Source organism: Choloepus didactylus, chromosome 22 (genome assembly GCF_015220235.1).
Source record: "Choloepus didactylus isolate mChoDid1 chromosome 22, mChoDid1.pri, whole genome shotgun sequence".
Lineage (NCBI taxonomy): Eukaryota > Metazoa > Chordata > Mammalia > Pilosa > Megalonychidae > Choloepus > Choloepus didactylus.
In genome coordinates, this window is record NC_051328.1 from 22,550,627 (window position 1) to 22,571,560 (window position 20,934).

Here is a 20,934-nt window from a genome sequence, read left to right on the forward strand (position 1 = left end):
TGTGAACATGATGAGTCCCTAAGCAAAGAATCCACTCGGGGTACAGACTACACTGGGTTTCTGGTTCTGCCTGCAAGACTGAGGGCCAGAACCTGGAGTGTGATGACTTCACCAATGCCATGCGGTAAACCAAACAGCCTTCTGCTGGTGGTTAATGCCCTGACAACCATACATCTCCAATGAGACTCCTATGGACTGTAAATCTAGGAGACAGTTTGTGTGAGCAGCCTGGCCTTACAACAGTCTCAAAAGAGGGGTACCCTTATAATCTCCCATCTCCCTTAATGCATCACTCATACATGACAACCTTGCCAACACTAACTCTATTTTCAGCCTGTACCACCTGTTCCAGGTAATGGTCTAAAAGTAAGCTTTATAAACCAGAGTGGGCTCCCAGTTCTCTTTGGTGGGGTAGCCTGGGATTGTAGTTCAGAAAACAGACCTGTCCTTATTTTTATCACATCAACTATTTCACAGGCTCTCATCATATTACTTTTCCCTCTCAGCTTGTTTCTTTCCAGTCTGGAACATTCTATCTTTTTGGTTTGGCTTCCTATTCCTTGGTCTTTGGAGTTTACCATCTGGAGACCTTCACATAGCTGATTCCACAAAGTAAGACACATCACAATTTCCTATAAGAAAAAGAAAACTTTCCTTTTGTTCCTTCCTAGCGAGCCTCGGCATTTCTCAGCCTTCTGTCAAAGCAGCGTGTGGGCTCCTTGTCTTCAGAAAGCCGGCTCCAAAGCTACTTGGACCCCATTCCTGGCTTCTAACCAATGCCTCAGAGGTCATGCCATTGCAAATATAGTTAATATGATGTAAATATACTTGTTGATGTAGTTGAGCCCCTTCTACACACACACATTGCCTTGTATTTACCCACAATAATGTAGAAGATGTTTTAGTAGCTTACTCTTAAAGAGAAGGAAGATTCATAGTAGTTTGAGGTAAAGTCTTAGAAAAAGTGACTCAATTAAATTATTAAATATACTGGAAAGAAAAAGAAGCTAAAGATTCGATAGATATATTCTATATCTAGAATACAAGTGCCTAAGTATACCAGGAGGAGTTTGAGGAGGCAGTGGGGCTGAAGAAAATGCAAAACACAAATATTCCAGAGTTAGCTGTTTGGTAATTTTCCTCTAAGTTTGCCTTTTCTTTATGGTTGAGCCCTAATTTACAAATAAGAGACAAGTGGGATAATTTGGTTTCTAGAAAAAGCTGGGTCATATGTTAATTTTCCAAACACCTGACACATTTCTAGAAGAGTATCTAATCACATAAGGCAAGTACCCAGGATTAGAAGTCAGAAAAGTTGGTCTTGGTGTGAGAAACCATTATTATCCCTTTTTCTCAAGCCTGTACCCAAGCAGCTGAATGTTCCTGGAGAGGACACACGACCAGGCCAAACGTTTTAACTTTAAACCCATGATCACAAACCTCAAATGGGTACCCAATGCCACCAAAGAAGTCCTTGCCTTGCATCCATCTTCACCTGTCATCCTTATTACCGCGATGGAAGCACCCCATTCCTATTCAAGATCAATCCTCTTTATGTGCTCTGGATTCCATTTCTTCATATCCTCCCAGGGATTTCACTCTCTGGTCAAGCCTTCTCTCTCCTTCATCACCTATCTTTCCTTTCCACTGAATCACTCCCAACAGCACACAAGCATGATCTAGAACACTACCTTTTAAAATATCCCTTCCCTTGACCCAGGTCCTTCTACAGTTATCCCCAAAGTTCTCTGCTCCCTTTTACAGCAAAACTTCTTTCAAGTTGCCTATATGTGCTGTCTGTATGTCCTCACTGTCACTGTGCTGTTCACTCTTCAACCCACCATAGTCAGGACCACATCTCCAATCTACTGAAGCTGATTAAGTCAAGGTCACCAATGATATTCTCTCATGACCAATCCCATAGCCATGGCTCTGGCCCAAGTTTACTACACCTTTCAGCAGCACTAGACACAGGTGGCCACTCCTCACCTTCCTGAAATGCTCTCTGCCCTTGGATTCCACAATTCAATACCTCCTTGAATCTCCTTTTGCCTTCCTGGCTGCTCCCTCTAAGTTTCCTTCTCTATTACCTTCTAAATGTTGGAGGGTCCCAGGATTTGGCCTTGGAACGTCTCTTCCCTCTTAAGAGCCAGAGGTCATAAACTGACAGCTATGCATGTGCTTTAATCAGCTGATGCAGTTTAAGAACATCTGATTTAGTTGCCAACATCTAAAAACCTGGAAATTCTGTTTAAAACAAAAAATCAGATTTCTGGTTCTCTTGGGGGGAAAAACAAACAGAAGATCTGTCAAAACTGGGCCCGCATTCTCATGGAACAAAAGCTGTCCCTTTGATGCTGGGTCCATTTGTTATCTGTGATATCCTAAGGTAAGGGAGTTGAGAATACCGTCCTGAGTCAGATTCCCAAAAGTACCACAGGGCTCTCCTTCTGAAGCCACCATAACGTTAACCTTCCAGTCAGTCCTTGACCAAGGTAAAGGCTGGCTGGTTAAGGTCAGCAGGTGCATCCTGGAGACCTGGGAAGAGACGGCCGAACAGTGGGGACACTAAAGGACTCCGCCCACAGAGAACTTAGCAGTTCTCAGGCAAGACAAGAAATGAACGTTTGAAAATACAGAATTACACCGCACCGAATACAGAAAGTCGTTTTGGCAAGAGGTGGCCTCTATGGTAGTGTAAAAGCGTCAAGTCTGGTCTTCCGCTGGTCTCTTTGGGCAGAGGTGGGTTGGGGTGTCACCGAGTAGAGGCCCTCGCCCCCTTCTCTTGCCCCCGGTTTTAGGAGGCCGTCCTCTAAGGCGGGGGCAAAAGCAGAGATCTAAAGCGGAGAGATCACCGAAAGCTGCTGGGCAAGGACGGCTCCCATGGTCGTCGCTCTCAAGCCCGGGATCGTGTTTGCAGAACAGGGAGCTCGCAAGGACCCGCCGGGCCTTACGCCGTGGCGGGCCGCGACGCGGCGCTAGGAAGGCGGGTCGGGCCCAGCTGGGGCGGAGACGGGGGCGGGGCCAGCCCCAGAAGCCGCCTCAGACCACGGCCTGGCCCCGCGCGCGCTTCTTCCAGCCTCCCCTTCTCTCCCGCCCCCGACTCCTCCGGGGTCAGCGGGCCGTAGGCTGCAGCTAGGGAACCAGATCAAGGGGACCGGAATCGGGACCTCCCAGTGGCGGCAGTCTGCGCCCTGGACCGCCCCACCTGGATGCCGCGGCCTCCGCAGAGCCCACGCGCGACCGGGCTAGGGCGCGGGAGGGTGCGTGCAGCGTGACGCGGTTCGAGGCGCGTTCCGTGACGCCATCGCGCCGGCTTTTGAAAGTTGGCGCCCGGGGCCACCTCCCATGCTGCCTCGCGCCAACCCCTCCCCTCACCTTTCCTCCCCCGCCCTCCCCTAGTCGCCCGGCAGGCCCCCCCGATCCGTCCTTTCCCTTATCAGCACCCGCGGCCCCGGCAGCGCCGACGCAGGCGCACTGCACCGCGCCGCCGCCATTTTGTGTCCGATCCTGTGGAGCGATTAAACCGTGCGCGGAGCTGCTTCTTTGGCGGCAGCGGCAGCGGCGGCGGCCGGTGCGGGCGCGCGGAGCTGGCCGGGGACGCCGGGTGGCCGGAGCGGTGGAGCGGCGGCGGAGCGGGCGCCGCGGGGGGTGTGGCGCGGAGGTAAGGGGGCCCGGGGTGGAGGAGGTTTCGCGGGCCGCCTCTAGGTGTCACGATGGGGCCGCTCCGGTCGGCGCTGGCTGCAGCCCGGCGCCAGCGCCGCCGCCGGGGGGTGTTTGTCTCCCTCTACCGTCCCTGCTGTGGCGCGGCCGCCGCCATTGCCCGTCGCCGCCGCGGCCGGGCCAGCCACCCCCCCCTCACTCGCCTGCTAGGCCTCCCTCCCGGCGGCGCGCTAGGCCTTGGGCGGCGGCGGCTAAGAGGCCCGCGCGCTCGGCGACTCCATTTTCCTTCCTTTGTCTCTGCCCTTGAGGCCGGCTCTTGGCCGGGCCGATCGCTTGGCCGTGGCCCGCCCTATGTCCTCCGCCCTTCCCGCGGCGGGTGGCCCGAGCTGAGACGCGATCTCTACGTCCGCCTCGCCCAAGGGTCCGGACCCGCTGCCGCTGTGCGAGCAGCCCGGCCTCCTTGCGGTATGGGTGTCGGGCCCTGGCCGACGCGTTCCCTGCTGCCCATCCTCCCGTCTGCCGGGTCCCGGGAGCCTACCTGGTCACCCCTGCGCGTTTTCCCCGCTGCTCGACTGCTCGGCTACTGCTCCCAGTCCGCGCGCCGTCACCGCCGCCGCTGGTCTCCGTCTCCGCCGAGTGGCGCAGGCGGCGCTGCTGCGGCTGCGAGCAAAGGGACCCCAGAGCTGCCGAGAGCTCCCTCTGCAAGGCTGGCTGAGCTGCTCGCGCCTCGACGCCGCCTGAGCGGGCGGGGGGACGCGCGCTCGCCGCCCCCGCCAGGGCCCTGCTGCGCCCCCAAAGTCGTGCCGGGGCTCCTGGCCGGACCAGACCCGCGCGGCCCCTAAGGTGGGCGGAAAAGGCACGAGTTCAGTACTAATTACTTTTTCCCAAGCTAGACTCGGACTCCCCAGCCCCTTGGAGTCACAGCAACCTGGCTCTGTGCGCTAGGAGATCTCAAAGGGATCGAAACTTAATTTCACTCTGATCTCAAGTGACAAAATCCTGAACTCGGGAGTATGGGCTGTCTTAAGTTGCATTAGGCGATCCCTGAGTTTTCCTCCCGCTTAAAAATGCTGTGATGCTAACTTAGTACACCACTTAGTACCTGATGCTCTAGGTCTAGGCGAAGGCAGTTCTGCTCCAGGATTGTGCAAGCGGATCTAAAGCGCCAGTTAGGGCAGAATGAATTTATTCTTGACTCGACTGGTAATTTGCCCATACGCTGAAATATGAGGGTTGATGTTGCAATTGAATGCTGGGTCACTCGCTGCAGATGGTTTATAAATATCTACATCTAATGTAACTACTCTTTAGTAGTTGACTTCCTGTAGCCTTTATTTCAGTATTAAGTCTGTGTGTGTGTGTGTATACACACACACACACACATATATATAGCGTTTTCATGCTTTCTTTGAGTTAGATCAATTAGGAAAGCTAAAATTTCACATTCTTATAGGCGAGAAAAGGAATTAAATTGGGCATGTATTTAAATTTACTCTGTCTTTAGTTTTCTTGCATCATTAAAAAGCTTCCTGTAGAATAGCCAGAGTTTTCCGTTTTTGCTTCTTCCTTAATTATTCTAATACTGTAACATAGTGCTCTGCAGCAATTGATTTATCAACTCTAGTTGCTTTGGAGAGAAGAGTCTGGATTAACATTTTTAGGAAGAAAAACTTTATGGAGGAAATTAAAACAAGCTGTTGCTAAGCAAGCAACCTTGTCTGGTCCGCCATGTGCAATCTCTGTAGGTCTTGGCAGCAGTGTGCCTCCATAGGAGAGACTTTCACCATCCCTTTTCTGAACTCTGTAACATATTCTTGCCCTCCTCCCCCAATAAAATTGCAGTAAGTAACGAAATGCAGTATTGTAGATGGAGTTGAGGGTCTGGGATTAGAACCCCCTCTAATTGTCTAGTAACTTCATCCATTTGTGTAATTTTTTTTCATTCTTTTGTGGTTCTCTATTTTACTTTCCTTTTGAAACTGTAGATGGCATGTGGCATATTTTATTTTTTAAAATAAGCACACAGGTAAAAATTAAAATCCAGTAGGCCTTTCTGTAACTGAGCCAGGAGTAAAGCTTGTTTTCCTAGGTTAATTTTGTGCAGGGCAGACAGTTTGCTTCTTGAGTCAGTTGTCCCATATGTATTCATCTTGGTCTTATCGTTTATATTGTTTTAATAGTACAGATCACACACCTTGTCTTACACAGTTGCTATCCTTTGAGATTCCTGTATGCCAGAAATAATACTCTGTTTTTATTGAAAACTAAATCTACAGAGAGAATAAATTGAGATATGAGATAACCCAGTAGAACTGATTATTATTTAAATCCGTATACTAGGAAGATTACAACAGGAACATTTGCTTACATGAGAAAACACTTCTTATTTAAAAGTAGTTGTAAAAGTTATCTTTAAGATCCATTCAGATTCTAAGAGTTTTAGGATTTTGTTTTAAAGGACTTAAAAAGATGATGGTACCCACTTGGGACTTCTTCTGGCTTGGGGTTCTTGGGAGTGACAGAGGCCACCTGTGGCTGACTAGGGCCATGGGGAGGATTGCTGTGGCAGAACCTTGCACAGTTGTTACTGCTGGCAGAAAATCACCTTAAGAGACTCATTTCTTGCTTCAGGGTTGCTGCTGACATCAAAGCCACCCAACATCACCATTTATAACTGTTTCTTATTTTTTAAAACCAGCAACCTAGCTTGACCATCTGTGTTATTTACCTGTCTTGGCTCCAGATGACTTCAGACTGGATTCTTCTTCACACAACTAAGATTTTCACAATTTAAGATATTAAAAAAGAACACACAGGTTTAGAAAGATTAATAGCAATGGCAAATAATGTATAATTTTGAAGACCCTGGTTCTCCGTTGGATGTGTAGATTTGGTGTGCCATATATCTTTTTTTAAGAATCATATTAGTCACCCTTATACAACTTCTGATCAGAATCTTCAGATTTTCCCTGGCATTATCTTTGTGCATTTCTCGGTGATTTAGTATTTTTAACACAAAAGTGTGGCATGGCATATAGACTGCTAACATATAGCTCAAGAGTAGATAAATTTTCCACAGTTGATCCTTCGTTTTAGTCACCCTTAGAATTTTCAGGAGCACAGAATCCCATTCCCTTTGAGGCATGTTGACAGCAGATGGACTCCAATACAAAGTGTTTCTTGGACTAAATACACTAGTCCTCTATTTGTATTGTTATAAATTGCCTCTCATTAGAGAAAACTTTTAGCTTCATCCAAGAAGGTATAGAAGCTTAGTTTTGTGGGCTTTGGTATATTTTGAAATGAACTCCCTCTTAGTTGTACCTCACGTTCTTTGGAAACTCTTAATTCCTGTTTAGCTTTTGTTTTACTTGGGGTTTAGTTTTTTTGTTTTTTGCTTTTTTTGTTTGTTTGTTTTTAAACTCTCTTTTTTTTCTTTTCTCTACGGAGATAAGTTCTGCTCTACCTTTGCTTGGAGCTTGACAGTTCATTTATTTGTAATTTAGGGAGAAAAAATGCCACCTAACTGGGTATTCCATTATTTGACTAAAAAAGTATTTCATTGCTGTACATCTAGGGTTTTCAAGATTAGTGGAAGTTCTCCCCTAAAATTATCTTATTAAACTGAAAAGTACAGTCTTTACTTATGTGTAAACTGATTTAATCAGAAGGACCACTAGTTGCCGAAGATAAGGCAATAAACTGTTAAAGAGCTGCCACTGTATCTATAAGTTTTTTTTGAAAAAATTTTTTGAATATATATCCATGTGCCATTATTTGGTCACAAGATTACAGTGGGGTATTGTTTTAGAAACTACAAATCTTTAGTTATGTATATATTCAGCAAATGTCTAAGAAAAGTGAATATTTTATAATCAGTTTGATAGAATTTTATGGAATTACTCAGTGACTGAAATATTAACAGGTGTATTTTTTTCTCAGTTCGATCAATCTTCAGTCTGTCCTTTTGCTTTTCATACTATATGTGCAGTTGTCTGTATTTATTATTTCATAAAATGATTTGTGCTTCTATTTTAGAATGATCACAGATCTGAGGCCAAAGAACAAGATGCAGAAGATGCACTAGTGGTCAGACTGGTGACCAGGGGCTTAAGAACTGTATACTGTTTTCCCTCCTAGAACTAACTTTGCAGCCACGGAGAGGTAAATGCTATTTTCATTTCTTGATCTTGAAATTGGGAGCAGTATAACTCTCATGGGGTTGGAGGATTTGCTGGATAGTTCTTGGGTATAGAAAATGCAGGATGGTGGGTAATTGAGAGCATATAGGCTTTGATTTTACAAAGCCACATCTTAGCTGGGTGGTGCTGGGCAAGTTACTTAACCTCTCTAATCCTACATTCTTCATTTGTGAGAGAATAATATCACTAATCTCAGGCTATTCTCAGGGTTAACAAGAATGTGTGTAAAGCATGTAGTACCATTCTGTGCATGAACATAGGAAGGCTTCAGGAAGTGGTGGTTGCTTTTTTGTATAAACCTTTGGAATGTGTATTTTGACTATTGGCAAATGACCTCAAAAGTCTGTAGCAGTTTGTAATTTTCATGAGGAATGGATGGAATACTGTTGGGAAAGCTGGTTTCCTGGATAAAAATTTTAATTTAACTTAGTCTGGCTGATGGTCTATGTTGCATCAGTGTGTGATGCTTATTAGCAGTAATTTTTTTAAAGATTTGAAAGAGTCACTTAGACTTTTCAGTTTACTTTAGCCTGCAATTTCTGCTGTAAAATGTAATAGACATGATAGGGAACACGAAACAGGCCCCTCAAATGTCAGGGTCTCCAGTAACCCCCTGGGCTTTGGGTTCTTGTAAACAGTAAAGTAGGGTTCTAGATATAAAAATGATTTTTCTTCTCAAGCTACAGAGAGCACATTTATCCCCTAGAAAAATGTGGAAATAAATTAATTGTACTTGTGTAGTGGCAGAAAGGATTGTAGAGATGGGAATTACAAATGCTGACATTAGATAAGCTTATATGAATGAATATCGAAGTGACTTCTAAGATTTTTCTTACATGCTGTGCCTGAAGCAAACAGGAGGAAGGGAATAGGAATAAAAACTCTGCTATTCTTCAAACCTCTGTTTTCCAAATGGGCAGCTTGGTGCCTCAGTAGATGAGAAGGACAAGGTCTGTGTGCTTGTATTCTTTTGCCCCAGAAATAACTTGTGCCCTGCAGATTCTTTGAGGAGTGTTGACACAGTGTATACTAACAAATTTCTTTAAAAAGAAACAGTACTGGTTTGAAAACCTGTTGAGAAAACTAGTCTTAAGAGTTTAGGGAATGGGGATTGTAGGAACATGTTGGTCACTTTTACATGTTTTAGTTAGCTTGATTGTTTAGATCCCTGTTTCTCAAACTGGGATATGAGTGCCCTTAGGGTACAAGGTGGTATGATTCCGGGGTACTTGAAGTCACAAGATAAGCATGATTCATCATCTTGGAACTTCAGTTATGCTCAGTGAGGGGGCGGTGAGTTAAGTAATTTAACTGGTAAGTAATTAAAAATATATTTATATTAAATATTTTTGGACTAGAATGCAAACTTTGTATGACTATCTAGGATAACACAGGACTTCAGCAGAATGAAGCATGAGTGCCTCGGGGTGGGAAGCACTGTTTGTATAGGTGCTATAGTGGAAACATTTAGAAGCAATACTTTTGGGCTTTAGAGCAGCTCTCCATGCAGCCTCTTACTTTTTGTCTCCTGTAGTATCCTACTACAGAACATAGAAGTTAGATTGTATTAAATGGTGCTTGCTTATATGCATGTTCCTGCATGCTCAAGAGCATTAAACAGGTTGGTAGGCAGTTTAGGTGACTGGAGCAAGTCATAGAAATATTGTCATCAAGTTTTATTCCAGTGACATAAGAATTAGAAGAGGAAGCAATGAACAGAATCATAGGTTTGAAACTGTAAATTATTTGAAACAGAATTTTGGAAACAAATGTCTCATTAACTCAAGCACAGTTAATTTATACTGATTTTGCTGCCAGCCTCCTCCCCACCTCCAGTATTTCAGGTTGTCAGGTATTGAGGGTCATAATAAAATGACCACTATTTTGTGTGTTTTATAATTACTAATTATTGTTGTTAATGTATTTCTCTTAATGTACGTAACTGGTACTTAAGAATCACATTTTCTTGCTGATAATGCCTGATCTTTGAATACAACTTTTATATTTGAACCTAATTGGTTGTAAATATCTGAGGTGTAACTTTCTCTGAAATGATGTGAATTTGATCAACCCAGATGTGTCTGTGGCTTATCTGTGATATCTAATGAACATTTGCAATGTGCTTATTCCACACTTTGATCACTTGCCTTTCTACTTTGTGCTAGGCATTTTGCTACCTAGCTGGGAATTCAAAGATGAATAAGAAAAGGATCCTTCTCCTGAGGGTCTTGAGTATGGGACAAGAAATTTGTAAATAGGTATTGTTAGTGCTCTGGTAGAAGTGTGTTCAAGGTGCAGGGAGGGATGGTTGGTTGTCAAGTTGGGGAGAGATGCTGGGAAAGGCTTTCTAGAGGAAACACCCTCATCTAGGTGTAACAGGAAGTATAAAAGAAGCATAAAACTAAAATTTGATTGTGATCCTATTAAAGAAGCAAGGCCTGACCTTGCAGCCTAATAGCTGTATGGCCTTGAGCAAGTCCATAGGGGTGACTTCCTTGGACCTCTCTTTATTTGTAAGATGACACATCTACCTTGTTATAGGTTTGTAGCAGTTAAATGAAGTATTTTTAGGAGAAAAAAACTGTGTGTGTGTATATATGTGTATATGTGTGTGTTTGTGTGTGTATATATATATACACACACAAACACACACACATAACCACACAAACTAATATGTTACATGGAAGTAAAGTGTTGGTCTTTAGACTTCATTTAACAGTAATGGGCATTGGATATATTTTGCATTAAACTAAACAGTGATGACCACCAGATAATATAGAAGCTAAATGAACTAAATTGGGACTCTGTGGATGAGGAAATTATATTAGATTTATCAGAAGATCAGTTGAGCAGTAGAGGAATGGGTAAGTAAACAGAGTCATATTCCACGTTAGGAGTAATGTGTAACTACTAAAAAAGAAAATTGGGAAAACTGTGTTAACCAAACCAGCAAAATGCTTATGAGGAAGGTTTCTTAAAACGATGATACACAAAAATATTATGGAATAAAAATAAAAACCCAAACAAAAACCTGGCCCACAGTAGGCGTTTAATAAGTAATTGTTGAATGAATGAATGCTTAGTGAAAGATACACGTATGTAAAAACTACTCAAATGAAATGATAAAAGGAGTTGTCTCCTAGCTTTATTAGTAGTAAAAAATTAGTGTGAAATTTGTTAGGTTTGGGGTGACAATAGGGACTGGTTGAATTATGATACATTCATGTAATAGAATACCATGCAGTCATATATTATGTATAGAAATATATTGAAATGGAAAATATTTGAGACATTACATAAAGCAGATTATCAAACTGTACATACAATATCTTGTGTGAGAGTAAATATGTATATGGGGGGACTGAGGATATAAACCAGAATGTCTATGTAAAACTTACATGTAAGTTTTATCCTTGCTTACTTAAATTTTCTGCTGTTGCCAGTATTGCATAATTTTAAAAAGGAAAAAGGAACCAGAAACAATGAGAAGTAGCACTGAAACTTTCTGATCAGTATAATGAAATGATAAGAGGAGTTATCTCCTAGTTTAGTCTGCAGTTATGTGTAGACTTCCTGAGCGGAATCAAGAGCCTGCCGAGAACACTGTTGTAGAAGTCGAGGCCTGAGGACAGAAAGGCAGGATGGGGGAGGATACCCTGTATCTGCACAGTGTTTAAAGGGACTTGCATTTGCAGAGGAAAATTCCTGTGATTTTCCTTACTTGAATTTGATCTTTTTTTAAATAACCCAAGTAATGTTTAGTTTCATTCTTGGAAAAATAGATGTAGAATTATGTTAGAACCTAAAGAACCCCATTACTTTCTTTCCCCAGAGGAAAACACTGTTAATAGTTTGGTGTGTTTCCTTTTAGGCTTTTTTCTGTGCTTTTATAAACAGTTATGTACATGTAATACCGTTTTTAAAACAAAACCCAATTGTACTTATACGTATTTCCTTAACTCCCACTTTTTAATTTTCATTAACTAATATAAGTACAGGGGGAAATATTTCAAACAGTACAAATGGTAATAGTGAAAAGTAATACTTTCTCCACCTCTGATCTCTCAGTTTTCTCTCCCACAGAGAATATATATTACCAGTTTCTCATATATCTTTCCAGAGAAAATTCTATACACATGTGAACATTTTTGTGTATCTCTTTTAAAAAACAAATAGTAGCATACTGTTGTTCTGGACAGAAGTAGATATCCTTAAATGCAGATTTTTGGACACATATATGTGTACATGTACTAGGATAAATTTTTAGATGTCAGATTGCTCATGTGTTCTAGAAGAGCGAATGGCATATACAAAGCTCCAGAAACAGGAGAAGAGAAACCTGAAATGTTGGAAGACTGAAAGCTATTCATTGTAATTAAAGCAGAGTGCTAAGGCCCTGAAGGATCCTGTAGGCCATATGAGTTTATACTTTAGCCTGAAGAGTTTTCAGCAGAGGAAGTTCCTGTAGAAAAGTCTCCTTGCTGATAATGGATTTATATTTTAGAAACCTGTGACCACTGTGTGAAAATTCAAACAGGGTGGGGGTGGGGGGTAGGTAAGCAAGAGAGGAAGCAGGGAGACTAGTTAGGCGGCCGTTGCATTGGTCCAGGCATGATGCAGTGCTGGCCCCAACTAGGGAGAAGAGCTTACCAGAATTGCTACTTCAGACTAGTTTTTTATTAACCAAGTTGGAATCTTTTTCTACTTCCTCTTTTGTAACCTTTCTTCGTGTTACATGTTATAAACACTTTTCCTCTTAGATATCCTATGTCACTTCAGATTACTAGGAACTTACCCAGTTTTTTATTGTTGAATGTTAAACGGCCCCATATATGTAGATATGTTTTAGCTTTCTACCCTGTTCCTTTGCTGGACAGGAGTCCCTTGTTTTTGGCCCTGGCTTTTTGCATCTCATAACTTCATCTCTCCCCCTATTCCTCATTGTTAGAATTATTTCTAAACTAAGAGTAAATTGCTTTGAGTGAGAGTCAAGTTAATTGTAAATTTGAATGAATGGATTTTGAGATGTCTGTCTTATCTACTGAGAAACCTTTTTTTTTATCCTGTTGACTGTTCTCAATAGCAGATATTTGCTGGTTCTAGATGGGTGTGCATCTTAATGATTCAGTAGTTTATCCTATTAGGTTTATAGCTATAAACGCTTTAAGTGTTTTTCACACTGAAATTCCCTGTTTCTTATTTTGTGAAAGGTAAATGATACACTGACTTCCACAGCAAGGAAGGAGGAAACAAAGTCCTAAAATTTCTTAGGTTGGTGAGGGCTTTTGAAGGTAAGAGGATTATAACATATCCTAACAGAGGAAGGAAAGGAAGGGCCAGTCTGCTAGATGGTATCTTATGTTTGTGGTACTTTTGCCTGTACAGAAACCCCTTTTTAAATACTTTGGACTACATGAAGGTGTAAATTCCACTCAGTAGAATGGCATGCTTCAGAGACTTCTCTCTGATTTCTGGGTTACAGAGTTAAGGACAAGGGGACCTGACAGCCAGAGAACCACCTTTCCATGCTCTTATACAGCCATTCCCTATCTATTTTTTTTAGTTGTAAAATGGTGATATTAGTTCCCTTCTTAACCTGTGAGGTTTAATCCACTTGATAACCTAAAAAAATATGTAGGACATTAAAATCAGAAGAAATTTTAAGTTATCTGGCAATCCCCTCATTTTACAGATAAGGAAACTGAGTAAGAGGTGAAGTGATTTACCCGAGGTCATAGATGTAGGCCTTTTGTTTATCTTCACCAAAATGACTGAGTAGTCTCTGGGTTTCATAGACTATCCTGCTGCATTTGGTTTTGTGGCTAATTATTTGATAGACATTCAGTTTTTAAAATCTGTTGGCAGAGAAACATGCATCCCTGTGTATCTCTGGAAAAAACAGTGTGGAGGCTGTACATTCCTACTCAAGTGTAAACACTTGATATTGTATATTAGATTTTCAGTACATGTTTGTCAGAATTTTTTAATGGGTCACTGTCTTTAAAAAGTTTATCTATGAGTTCAGTGCATTCCTAGGCTCTGGTGGTTGCTAAAATTGAAGCTTGATATCTAATTCCAGGGCTAAAATTTTTTAAAGTTTTATTTTGTTATTGTAACATATATACAACCAAAAGGCTGTTAAGATTTTGAACGTATTCATCTTTAAACCCAGTGCTTTTTTCAGAATCCTTTGATAATCTCTCTGTGATAAAAACAGACCATCTTTGGGGGCCTGGGTTGATTAGGATAGCACCTGTATTTCATTAGTGAAATCCAGTTGGAACCCTGAAAGTTCTAAATTATTTCAATTTACTGCATTTTGTTTATTTATTTAAGTAAGTTCTGGTATGGCACTAAAGCTGTGGTATAACATGGTCACTATCACATATCATAAAGCCAGGTACAAGATATTTTACATTCACAGACGTGTGGTACAAGTACTGTTCTATAATATTAGAGGGTACCCCAATTCTTTTAAGTACTTCTGTTTCTGTTTTATTTGTATCTTTTACTTTTCTGTCTCTATTTTAAAATTTTTGTTTAGATATATGTTAGGCCTATAAAATAATAATGAATCTTCATTTCATCTTCAGAACAAATTTTATTTTATGAAGTTTTTTTTCTTTCTATTCTCTTGTCAGACAAGGTCTTTGTTTCTGCCCTCTTGTTGTATCTGGTTGTTTATAAACTTACACCTTTTTTCCCCTAATTGTTGGTTTAAACTATAGCTATTATTAATTTCCTTCTTTCCTATATTTGTTTCCATGTTCTTAAGGAGTAACCAAGTTGACGAATTACTTGTTTTCATAATCTTACTTTAACATTTTGTTTCTTTTGTTGTTTAAATTTCTCTATAAATTGTGTCTTATACATGTATATTCTTTTTCTTTTGCCCATTCTGTTGAAAAATTCTGTTTTCCCTATTTATACTAGCATACTACTCAGTGAAGATGACTTTTAATGCAATTTTATTGAGATGTATTCACATAAAATACAATCCTTCAAAGTGTACAATCAGTTATTCATACTTGTGCATTGATCACCACAATCTTTGAACATTTTCATTACTCCAAAAAATAAAATAAAAATTAAAATAAAAAAGAACATCCAAAACATTCCATTCCCCTCCTCCCCCATTGTTCATTTACTTTTTTTCACACACTTTCATTGTTTTTTTTAACTATCAAAAAATTTAAAAACAAACAATAAAAAAACATTTCAAACAAACCAGAACAAAGGAATAAGAAAAAACAAATAACCTAAAATAACTACATGGTTCCAACATATTCCTACCCCACCCCAAGAAAATAAACAGACTATGACCCAACAAAGGAATAAGAAAAACAAATAACCTAAAAGAAGTACATTTCTGCAAACTTGTTCCTACCATACCCCCCAGAAATTAATAAACCATAGTCATTCCTGAGCATTCCTAGAACATTAAGTTTACCCTCCATAACTTATCTGTTATTAGATTATCGTTCTCCCTTCACTATTTGCTATCTATTCCTAGGTCCCCTACTACAATATAAACCATTTATTTTACATTTTTCACAGTGTTCGCATTAGTGGTAACATACAGTATTTTTCTTTTTGTGCTTGGCTTATTTCACTCAGCATTATGTCTTCAAGGTTCATCCATGTTGTCATGTTTCAAGACATTGTTGCTTCTTACTGCTGCATAGTATTCCATCGTGTGTATATCCCACATTTTTGTTTATCCACTAGATGACTTGTTTTTATTTATTTATTTATACTATTTCCAGGTCTTTATTCAAAGACATATTGCCATTTATTATTTCCATTAGTATACTATTTCATACAGGTGTGCATTATTGAATTTAAGCTTTCAGCTTCTGGTTTAATGTTGCTTTTACAGAAGATTCCCTTTATCAGATAAAAATGGTCTTGGTCATTGTTAGTAAGTAGACTTGGTGAGTGAGTACTGAGTTACAGGGGTCATAGGGCAGTGGCCGTGTGGTCACCAAGACAGAGCAAAACCATGAGCTCACCCTGACATGTATGTCCATTTCTCTTTTGTTCCTTTTTCCCTTCTGTCATGCCTTAAGCTTGTCTATACCACCTAGAGAGATCTTTTAATATTGGTGGTGGTTCTAGTTTTCTAATGCTGCGGAATGCAAAACACCAGAGATGGATTGGCTTTTATAAAAGGGGGGTTTATTTGGCTACACAGTTACAGTCTTAAGGCCATAAAGTGTCCAAGGTAACACATCAGTAATTGGGTACCTTCACTGGAGGATGGCCAATGGCGTCCGGAAAACCTCTGTTAGCTGGGAAGGCACGTGGCTGGTGTCTGCTCCAAAGTTCTGGTCTCAAAATGGCTTTCTCCCAGGACGTTCCTCTCTAGCAAGCTTGCTCCTCTTCAAAACATCACTCACAGCTGCACTGAGTTTCTTCTCTTTGAGTCAGCTCATTTATATGGCTCCACTGATCAAGGCCCACCCTGAATGGGTGGGGCCACGCCTCCATGGAAATATCCCATCAGTTATCATCTACAGTTGGGTGGGGTGCATCTCCATGCAAAAAGCCTAATCCAAACATTCCAACTGAATCCCCACTATTACGTCTGCCCACACAAGATTACATCAAAGATAATGGCGTTTGGGGGACACAATATATTCAAACTGGCACAGTGGTATTCAGGATAGAGGTGAAACTTCAACTTCAGGACTTCCTCAGTGAGTTATACATTCCTTTATTGTTTATATGGGAATCATTAGTTTTGATCTAGGTTTTGTAGGCTTTTATCAAAAGAATGAACAATAAAATTCTTGCAGGAGAAAACTGTGGGTATTTGAGAAGCTTGGATTTATGTAGACCTATATTAGGGTGAATAGTTACTTCTGAACCCTCATCAGTGGAGCTATTACATCAGAATCACCTGGGAACCTTTAAAAAATAAGCTCTCCCCCATCCCAGACCTACTGAATCAGAATCTCTAGCTTTTTAAGCTCATCAGGTAATTCTGACACATTGCTAACCAGGTTTGTGAGTCACTGCTTGGGTAGAGCCTCCCCCAAAATCCAGAGAAGTACTGTCAGGCATTCTGTAAATCCTACAGTGTGTGTGTTTATAATTTCTGTTTTATAATATACTTATTTATCCAAGGTGTTAGACTTATCATAGATAATTCTCAGCCTTTCTCATAATCTAAGTGACGAATACTGTAGGACTCCTCCAAAGACAGTGATTGTGAGCTAATTTTAACAGGGTATGGACCTGGAACAAGGCAAGGAGAGATCTGGTGTTACTTGACAAAGTCACCCTTGGGAGAACAGGGAGAAGTAGGGCATTAGGTTGCTGTATACAGCAAAAGTGTTGTTTGGTCTGTTGGAAAGCAAAGAGAGACAGCATATGGTTGGAAGGCAGCTTCCAATCAGTAGTGTGGCACCAGAATGTTAAGTCCCAGGTAAGTTTTGTCTTCTGTTTCATGTAAAAATGTTCAGTAAATGAAATTAACAGTTCACCCTTGATGGGAGCCTAGAAACCGGATCTTGATAATAAATTTGAGGTCCACTTGGTTACATTGAATTTCTTCTGAACAGAGTTTGTCCAATTCTGTACATGTGTAATATCTCCCATATTCCTGCTGAATGTACTTCTCTACTATAGTTTGCCTGGCAAGGTCCATCCTTTAAGATTCAGCCTTAGCAATTCTGTTCTCCTTGAAGCCCTCTTTCACCCATCTCAGCTGTCCTCTGTGTTGGAGTAGTGGAAAGGACATTAACCCCATTACAGCACTCATCACATATGTAGCTTCTGTTTGTACACCTGTCTGTCTCCCTGCCAGACAAGTTGCTCCCTGAGAACCAAGCCCTGTGCAGAAGACAAAGCTTATCTGGAAGTCAACACTTTTGGTACCACAGTCGTGAAAGAAGACTGTCTCCTGAGTACATGCTTTCTCTATCTGCTCTCCCACATTGACTAGCATATACAGTAACCTAACACCTCACTTTTGTCAACTTTAAAAAGAACAGTTGAGACTTTTTTTGAGAAGTAATTAGAAGGGAAATTCATCTCTGTATACCCAGTATCCAGAACCTCTTAATAAAAGAATTACAGGTTTAGCACTTCTTATTCTTTGTAGCAAAAAGATTCTTTCACCTCCTTCCATAGTTGCACTGTTGCTGTTACATATATTTTATTGGTGTGCGTTTCCTAGATTCAGAGCTCCTTAAGTATGTTTTCTCAAGTAACCATAAGGATAATTTTGTTTTCTCTTGACTGTATCCTTTAATATTAATAAATGGGGAGGGGAATTGTTAACACTAGGATGCCCTTAACTTGAGATATAATTTTATTTTCCTTTTAATTTCTTCTAAAAACAAACAAAAACTGAACTGTTCTTTTCAAAGTTAGTTGCAGAGAAAAGGGAAAAGAGGCATTACGTGTAACTAAGTAGATGAGTGCTGCTTCAGATAAAGGCTGCTACCATTTTTGATAACCATGAAAATAAATAATCACTAATATTTTTCTGCTTCTTGGATTGGGACATTCTTCTCTACCTAGCCACTCCGCTTTCCTTACTGCATTTTGCAGCTTGCCTTGTATTCGTTCGCAGCCATTAATGGTTTTCATACTTTGCTTTGATTTACCTTAGGCTCTCAGATAAGATGATGGTGTATATATTTTCAGGAATAGCAGAGAAAAATGGTTATTCCGTTTGACTTTTTAAACCTAGCTTTTGTTCTAGATGTGTGAATATTTTTTATTCTCTTTGGCTGGTATCCTGCATCTAATAAAAATCACTTAGCTTTTCCTTTAGTTCTCAGAAGAAACTGATTACTTATTTTTAAATCCTTTTTTTCTTGTCATAATGGCATTTAATGTTCCCTATAGACAGAATACTCTACTAGAAGCTTTTCAGTCTTCTGTGAATAAACGTTCTTCTAACTTAAAGATCTAGAAAAGAAAAACCTTCAAGATACTGCCTCTTCTGCCACCTAATGATGTCTGATAGTTTGTATTGTCCAGTATGAAGGCCGATTGTTAGGTGGCCTTCATGTTAGATTGTTTCAGCATCACTGTGGCTTGTGGAAGCTCATGGGGATTCAGGACTGCTCTCTCCTGCCAAGAGAGTGTAGACAGTCTTCTGACCTGTGCCAGGAAATAAGTTGGGGTTTTTAGCAGTTGGCTGTCCCTTATGAAAGACAATAGTATATTAAACAAAAGGCTGTGCTGGTTTTATTTATAAAATAGATTCCTGGAAATCTATCTCCACTGTCTTTTTTCTCAGTACACATATGTTATTCTTAGTACATGTGTTTTTTACAGTAACTAATCCTCCCAATGACTAAACTCTGCAGTGGTGTGTATAAAAAGGTCATTTTGATTGTTTTTCTTTGAGAAATGCCTGGCACATTTTCTATGTAGCCATATAATCAGGTGAAAAATCTTAAAAGTCTTCAAAAATGAGTGTATTCACAGTTTTTATTTTTACACGACAAGGGTTTTTTTTTTATTTAGCCTGTAATTGTGTCTTTAGGACTTTAATTTTTCTCTATTTAAGAAATGACCTAAATATAGCAATAAAGGAAGTAAGTTCACATAGTGAAGCTTTCCCCTTTGCACATAAACAGTATTTTATTTTTCCATATTCCCTTCCTGTTCTTGTCATGTGTAGGAACCATTTATACATGTTTCATAATGACACTGATATTTGAGTGTTTGCTGTTTACCTAACAACGTTCTGTGTTCATTACTATGAATTATAGAGGTAAAAGGTATAGTTCCTGCCCTTAAAAAGCAAATCGTAAAAACAGTAAACTTCAGGCCATTCTGCATTGGACAAGTCTGAGAAGGCTTTGGTGTAGAGGATGACTTCATTGGGGAGGTGACAAGACAGCAGGCACTGGTGTGGAAGATGCCCAGCAGGAAGAATTCAGAGGTGAAGCTGGATAGGAAGAAGGGATGAGAGCAAATTATACAGAGCTCTGGAATTCCTTAAGCCTCAACCAGCATGGGTTTTTGTGCAGAGGAGCCTTGATTTAGGAAGATTTGGTTTGGCAGCAGTGTGATGGACAGACTAGTAAGAGAAACCAGCCTGGGAGGCTATTCTGTTCCTTTTTTATTAGTTTTCTCCTTTGTTCCTGGATTTGGTCATTTACCAGGTCTGTCAACTGGTTGCTACCTTCACTGTACAGAAATTCAGTAGTTGATCAGGGGAGTCATTTTTGTGGGGAAATTTTATCTAAGGTTTGTGATTAGAATTCTAGGAAACTAATAAGTTTATTTAAGGTTTGTTCGGCTAACGTAGGGAGTGCCTCCTGGGCTGGCCTATGAGGATAGAGGCACCGCAGGTGTGTTGTTTTATTTAATCTTCATGACAGCCTATGAAGTGGATACCAGTATTATCCCCATTTTATAAAAGAGGAAAATGAGGCACAGAAGTGTTACGTTATCTCACCTCAGGTCACGCCATAAGTAAGTTGAAGAACGAGAATTGGGATGCCGGTCTCTGTCTAGAGATCCTAAGCTTTTGATAACTAATCCTTTCTGCTTCTCTGGGTTTTTTTGTTTTTTGTTTTTTGTTTTTTTTAGTAGAGCATTTCCCCCATGTTAAGTACTATATTAAAATGTGATTTTAATATTCTGCATAACTGTCTATTTTGTGAATGCATCATCATTTACCAAATTTAGCTGTTCCCCTCTGGTTGGACTTTTATAATTATAAACAACTTCAGGTTGTTTATAATTATTCACTTTGATTAATAATGATCTTATAATTGTGTTATTGCTGATTATTTCTAGGATATTGATCAGTGTTGGGGATTCTCTTTTTTAAAATAGCTTAACACAGTTATAATAATTCTTTCATTATCTGTAACAAATGTACCACACTAGTGCAAAGTGTTAATAATAGAGGGGAGGGGTAATAGGGGAACTCTATTTTCTTCATAATTTTTCTGTAAACATACAACTTTTCAAATAAAATAATAGTTGTAATAGCCTTAGCAATTTTAATAGAGGGAAAATGCTTTCACATTGTTTTTATTGGCATTTCTTTTATTATTAATGAGATTGAATTTTTTTTTCTTACTCATCTGCT

General features: G+C 40.3%; 1 protein-coding gene across 1 annotated transcript in view; it reads left to right on the top strand.

The window, feature by feature from the left end:
- Window positions 1-3,494: 3,494 nt before the first annotated feature.
- The window catches only part of CTCF (CCCTC-binding factor), a 38,925-nt gene continuing 21,485 nt past the window's right edge, over window positions 3,495-20,934 (top strand). Inside the window, 2 exon segments of the mRNA XM_037815653.1 lie at window positions 3,495-3,664; window positions 7,702-7,827. The gene's annotated coding sequence lies outside the window, so the exon portion shown is untranslated.